Source organism: Sander lucioperca, chromosome 12, assembly GCF_008315115.2.
Source record: "Sander lucioperca isolate FBNREF2018 chromosome 12, SLUC_FBN_1.2, whole genome shotgun sequence".
NCBI lineage: Eukaryota > Metazoa > Chordata > Actinopteri > Perciformes > Percidae > Sander > Sander lucioperca.
Window position 1 is genome coordinate 3027659 of NC_050184.1, and position 6873 is coordinate 3034531.

General features: G+C 45.4%; 1 long non-coding RNA gene across 1 annotated transcript in view; it reads left to right on the plus strand.

Moving 5' to 3' along the window:
* The first annotated feature begins 2801 nt into the window (after positions 1 to 2801).
* LOC116058755 overlaps positions 2802 to 6873 on the plus strand; it is a 9044-nt gene continuing 4972 nt past the window's right edge. Inside the window, exon 1 of the long non-coding RNA XR_004107107.2 lies at positions 2802 to 3027. This is a non-coding gene — a long non-coding RNA (uncharacterized LOC116058755). The remainder of the gene's footprint in view (positions 3028 to 6873) is intronic.

Genomic DNA, 6873 nt, shown 5'->3' on the forward strand with positions numbered 1-6873 from the left:
ATTTATTGGGGGAATTAAGAATTCGCAACGTGTAGCTCTTTGTGGTTGGATGCTCGCTCAGATTCATCCAACAGTTAACAAGCAGTTGTTTTCGACAAAGATACAGTGGCATTTGTCCTGTCTCAGCTTGAAGTGCACACACTGTTGAAGGCAAGGCAAGGCCAGGCAGCTTTATTTGGATAGCACATTCAGCAACAGGGCAATTCAAAGTGCTTTACATAAAACATTAAAGAGCAGTTAAAAATGATTTTAAAAAAAATTAAAACATTAAGGACAGATAAAAGATGAGAATAAAATGTTGCAATTCAGGTTCCAATCCTGGCCTCCCAGAGGACTTATGGATCAAAAAATGAAAAACAGATAAAATACGTAAATAAAAGTTTCAGTGCAGTATAAGAAATTAAGAAATTATTTGAAGAAAGGCAACATCAAAAAGAAAAGTCTTCAGCCTTGATTTAAAAGAACTGAGAGTTGTGGCAGACCTGCAGTTTTCTGGAAGTTTGTTCCAGATATGTGGAGCATAAAAACTGAAGTTGAAGTTCTCACTGCCCCTAAACACACTCTCAGATCCCGAGTCTGTAACACACTCTCAGATCCCGAGCCTGTAACACTCTCAGATCCCGAGTCTGTAACACTCTCAGATCCCGAGTCTGTAACACTCTCAGATCCCGAGTCTGTAACACACTCTCAGATCCCGAGTCTGTAACACTCTCAGATCCCGAGTCTGTAACACTCTCAGATCCCGAGTCTGTAACACTCTCAGATCCCGAGTCTGTAACACACTCTCAGATCCCGAGTCTGTAACACTCTCAGATCCCGAGTCTGTAACACTCTCAGATCCCGAGTCTGTAACACTCTCAGATCCCGAGTCTGTAACACACTCTCAGATCCCGAGTCTGTAACACTCTCAGATCCCGAGTCTGTAACACTCTCAGATCCCGAGTCTGTAACACACTCTCAGATCCCGAGTCTGTAACACACTCTCAGATCCCGAGTCTGTAACACTCTCAGATCCCGAGCCTGTAACACTCTCAGATCCCGAGTCTGTAACACTCTCAGATCCCGAGTCTGTAACACTCTCAGATCCCGAGTCTGTAACACTCTCAGATCCCGAGTCTGTAACACACTCTCAGATCCCGAGTCTGTAACACTCTCAGATCCCGAGTCTGTAACACTCTCAGATCCCGAGTCTGTAACACTCTCAGATCCCGAGTCTGTAACACACTCTCAGATCCCGAGTCTGTAACACTCTCAGATCCCGAGTCTGTAACACACTCTCAGATCCCGAGTCTGTAACACTCTCAGATCCCGAGTCTGTAACACTCTCAGATCCCGAGTCTGTAACACACTCTCAGATCCTGAGTCTGTAACACTCTCAGATCCCGAGTCTGTAACACTCTCAGATCCCGAGTCTGTAACACTCTCAGATCCCGAGTCTGTAACACACTCTCAGATCCCGAGTCTGTAACACTCTCAGATCCTGAGTCTGTAACACTCTCAGATCCCGAGTCTGTAACACTCTCAGATCCCGAGTCTGTAACACACTCTCAGATCCCGAGTCTGTAACACACTCTCAGATCCCGAGTCTGTAACACTCTCAGATCCCGAGTCTGTAACACTCTCAGATCCCGAGTCTGTAACACTCTCAGATCCCGAGTCTGAACACACTCTCAGATCCCGAGTCTGTAACACACTCTCAGATCCCGAGTCTGTAACACTCTCAGATCCCGAGTCTGTAACACACTCTCAGATCCCGAGTCTGTAACACTCTCAGATCCCGAGTCTGTAACACTCTCAGATCCCGAGTCTGTAACACACTCTCAGATCCTGAGTCTGTAACACTCTCAGATCCCGAGTCTGTAACACTCTCAGATCCCGAGTCTGTAACACTCTCAGATCCCGAGTCTGTAACACACTCTCAGATCCCGAGTCTGTAACACTCTCAGATCCTGAGTCTGTAACACTCTCAGATCCCGAGTCTGTAACACTCTCAGATCCCGAGTCTGTAACACACTCTCAGATCCCGAGTCTGTAACACACTCTCAGATCCCGAGTCTGTAACACTCTCAGATCCCGAGTCTGTAACACTCTCAGATCCCGAGTCTGTAACACTCTCAGATCCCGAGTCTGAACACACTCTCAGATCCCGAGCCTGTACTGCTGTAAATTGTAAAAGCAAGAAGCAACCCTCAAGTGGCGCCTTGGTAGCTCACCTGGTAGAGCGTGCGCCCCATGTACCAAGGCTCAGTCCTTACCGCAGCAGCCCAGGGTTGGAATCTGGCCTATGGCCCTTAGCTGCATGTCTTCCCCCTCTCTCCTCCCACTTTCTACAGCTGTTGTGTCCATTAAAGGCAAAATGCCCTAAAATTAAATTAAAAAAGAAGCAATCCTGAAATATTTTTTTAATGAATGCATGCAGGTTAATGTTTACATCAAGAATTGACGCTCAAAAATGCAGTAGGGCCGAAAAGGCATACGTTAAAAGATTGTTTTTAATCGATATCAGATCACTCAAAGATGGATTTTAATTAGAGAATTGATTATTTTTTATCGATTCCCAGTAAAATTATCCTGAACTTCTGGATCTTAAAAGGTAACAGAGAAACAAGCCAAGCAAACACCCTTAGTCTGCTTAAGAAACACACCAACAGGATTGGACGAGCTGTGTGCTTTTCAAAGCTTGATCTACTCAAAGGATACTGGCAGGTTCCTTTGACCCAGCGAGCTTCTGAAATATCAGCCTTTGTCACGCTTGATGCGTTTATGCAGTACACTGTTATGCCTTTCGGCATGAAGAACGCGTCTGCCACTTTTCAGTGCCTAATGCAGCGGCTATTAGGAGATGTACCTAACTGCAGTGTGTATCTTGACGATGTGGTGGTCTACTCCAGTGAGTGGGAGAGTCACATGTCCAGTCTGGAAACTGTACTCCAGTGGCTGGCGGACGCCTCTCTTACCCTTAACTTGGCCAAGTGTGAGTTTGGTAAGGCTACTGTTACCTACCTTGGTAAGATGGTTGGCGGGAGCGTGTCTATGTTCCCCGGGTCCTATGTTCCCATCTTTGTATGAGACTGGGGAACATAGGAACCTTTTTCAAAAAAGGGTCCTATGTTCCCCGGTCTGTTACTTTTTCCACCATTACTGCCAAATTCCATGGCTAACCCTAACCCTAACCCTAACCCTACCGTAAAGATTGATAGATTGTGGGGAACATAAGACCCTTTTCCAGAAAAAGGGTCCTATGCTCCCCGGTATGTATTGCTACAGGGGAACATAGGACCCTTTTTGGGAAAAACGGGGAACATAGGACCCGGGGAACATAGGGATGACCCCAGGTTGGGAAGGGGCAGGTTCTGCCAGTGGACGCTAAGGTGGCTGCTGTTGTGTCACTACCAGTGCCCAGCACTAGGCGAGAACTTAGGCGTTTCTTAGGCATGGCAGGTTACTATTGCTGTTTCTGTAAAAAACTTCTCGGTAGTAGTCGCTCCTCTGACCAGGTTGTGTAGTCCTGTGGTTCCTTTTGTGTGGAATGATGAGCGCGACCATGCTTTTAACTCTGCTAAGTCTCTCCTCTGTAGTGCTCCTGTGCTGGCTGCGCCTGACACTGCTCGACCTTTCCAGCTTGAGGTGGATGCCAATGCCACTGGAGCTGGTGCGGTGTTGTTGCAGGACGGTGATGGGGATGTGTGTCATCCTGTTTGTTTCTTTTCCACCAAGTTCAAACGTCATCAGCTACATTACTCCACCGAGAAAGAGACCTTAGCCATGCTCCTTGCCCTACAGCACTTTGAAGTGTATGTAGGATGCAGTTAATTTCCAGTCACTGTATACACTGACCATAACCAGCTCGTCTTTTTAGCCCAGATGTACAACAGCAATCAGCGCTTGATGCGCTGGGCACTCCTAGCCCAGGGTTACAACATCTGCATTAAACACAAGAAGGGAGCCGACAACATTGTGGCTGACGCGCTGTCCCTTGGTTGAGACTACTTTGAGGAACTACGTGAGATTCTGGTTAGACTAGTGGGTCAGTAATAGTGACGTGGAACTGATGGTGAACCTTGTTAGTGATGTAATAATTTGTAATGACGTGCATATAGAGGAGGGGTTTCCTCTTTTGGGAGGGGGTGTTACGTGCTGTGTTTTGTTGCGTTGTCTGCCTGTGTGTGTGATTCTCTTCAGGTGTGTGCTGGTGATGTCACTCCTGCAGCTGCAGCTCATCAGCTGATCAGAGAAGATGTTAAATGGTTGTGCCAAGCCTGAGTGAGGATGTTGGTTCAGTGGAAGCCAGCAGAGTGTGAGCAGAGTAGTGCCGCTGTGAGAAGCTGTGACAACCTGAATCGAGCCAGTGACAAAGAGCCAGTAATCGTCTTCCTTTTGGAGATTGCTTTCAGTTGTTTTGTGTTGAGTTTGTCCAATAAATTACCTTATTTACTGTTTGTCTAGATCTCCCGGGTTTATTATTTTAAATTGTTTGCGTCCTCCACCCCTAGACAAATTAGGGACGTAACACTAAGGTTGACTAAAAAGAGGAATAAAAAAAATTATCTTTTAATTACAAAAATGAGGAAAAATCCAACCTTTAAGGACACCAATTTTCTTTGTGAATGAATAATGTATCGTAAATAAATAAATGTTCTTCCTTAAAATACAGGGGGCATAAGTCAGTACACCCCTATGTTAAATTCACATAGAGGCAGGCAGATGTTTATTTTTAAAGGCCAGTTATTTCATGGATCCAGGATACTATGCATCCTGATAAAGTTCCCTTGGCCTTTGAAATTAAAATAGACCCACATCATCACATACCCTTCATCATACCCCCACATCATCACATACCCTTCACCATACCCCCACATCATACCCTCACCATACCCCCCATCATCACATACCCTTCACCATACCCCCACATCATCACATACCCTTCACCATACCCCCCATCACATACCCTTCACCATACCCCCACATCATCACATACCCTTCACCATACCCCCACATCATCACATACCCTTCACCATACCCCCACATCATCACATACCCTTCACCATACCTAGAGATTGGCATGGGGTACTTTCATAAAATCATCTCTCAATGCAAATCAAACCAGCTATTAGGCTAACTGAAATAAAACCATGCCAATCTCTAGGTATGGTGAAGGGTATGTGATGATGTGGGGGTATGGTGAGGGTGTGATGTGGGGGTATGGTGAAGGGGTGTGATGTGAGGGTATGTGATGATGTGGGGGTATGGTGAAGGGTATGTGATGATGTGGGGGTATGGTGAAGGGTATGTGATGATGTGGGTCTATTTTAATTCCAAAGGCCAAGGGAACTTTATCAGGATGCATAGTATCCTGGATCCATGAAATAACTGGCCTTTCAAAATAATAATCTGCCTTCCTCTATGGGAATTTAACATAGGGGTGTACTGACTTATGCCCCCTGTATTTTAAGGAAGAACATTTATTTATTTACAATACATAATTCATTCACAAAGAAAATTTGTGTCCTTAAAGGTTGGATTTTTCCTCATTTTTTAAATTAAGGCATAAAGATCAATTTCTAAAAGATGATTTTTTTTTTCAACACACACACACACACACACACACACACACACACACACACACACACACACACAGTTCTCTTAAAATCAGAGACTGTAGGAGCATTGACTTCAAAAACTAGTCTTTATTTGAAATGATTTTCCTGCTCAAGTCTCTCATTCTGCCAGTGTTACACAGAGTAGCAGCCAACGTAGGCGTACAGTAATTCACACATTGGTACACACTTGTTTAAAGGCAGGGTTGGTAATGTTAAAAAGCCAGCAAGATTTGAAAGCAGCATCTCCTCGGGGCTGCGTGTAACTCCTCCCCTTGTCCTCGGGGCTGCACCCCACACACAGACGTGCACGAGCACGAGCACCGCTGCTTCAGAGCAGAGCTGCGAGACGAACGCAGTTTTACTTCCTGTCTCATTCAGCGGTAAGCACACACCTAATATTATCCTACTGAATGTTTAAAACAAACACGACTACTGTCAGCAATGCGGCGGCACGGGGAAAAAGGCAAAAAAACTTCTCAGACGCTGGTGAATTGCTGCAAATTGAATTATAATTTCGGCCTGTTCTCGCACAGTGTAGGGAAACCTGACTACCTATATTAATAATACCGTCCAAAACGGCATTCATTACGGCACTCAGGGACAGCTTCTATATACCAGACCTATAGGATAAGATTTAACAGAACTAAATATTATATCCAAACAAGCCTCAGTGATAAAGTTGAAGATTATAATATTTATAAAAAACACTTGGCTGTCTGCCATTTCTCTCTGGAAACAGCCGGTTGCCCCCAGAGGACCTGCATTTGGACCGGGATGGCACGGTTCCGGCGTATTGCCCTCTTTACTGGACCCAATTCAGTACATAGATCCAAGACAGCAGCTTTAAGGCCCAGACACACAGACCAGCGGCAGAAAAGGCAGTTGGACTGATCAGTCTCCCCGAGTTGGTCAAAAAAGTGCCTCGGAACACACAAAAGCGAGGAGACGTCATGCGTCTCAATAGCAGCAGGCGCCGCTAATCTGTATTGTCGCCCAAAAATGAAAACCAGCAGCTGATTGGACGAACGCGTCACGTGGGTCTGGTTTCTCCGGAAATTCAAAGAGACTGTCATGGCGGCTCGTTCAGAATACGATCTCATATTGTACTAAAATAGTTCACCGAAACGTGTTTCTGAAAACATTTTAAGAGAGAAATAGGCCGTGCAGTTGCTGAATCTGTCTTCATTTCAGATCAACAAAGGTCAGTTTAGAAGATTTTCGTCAGATTTTGAGAGACTCTAGTCACGCTCATCCCGCTCCCCGTTTCCGGGTT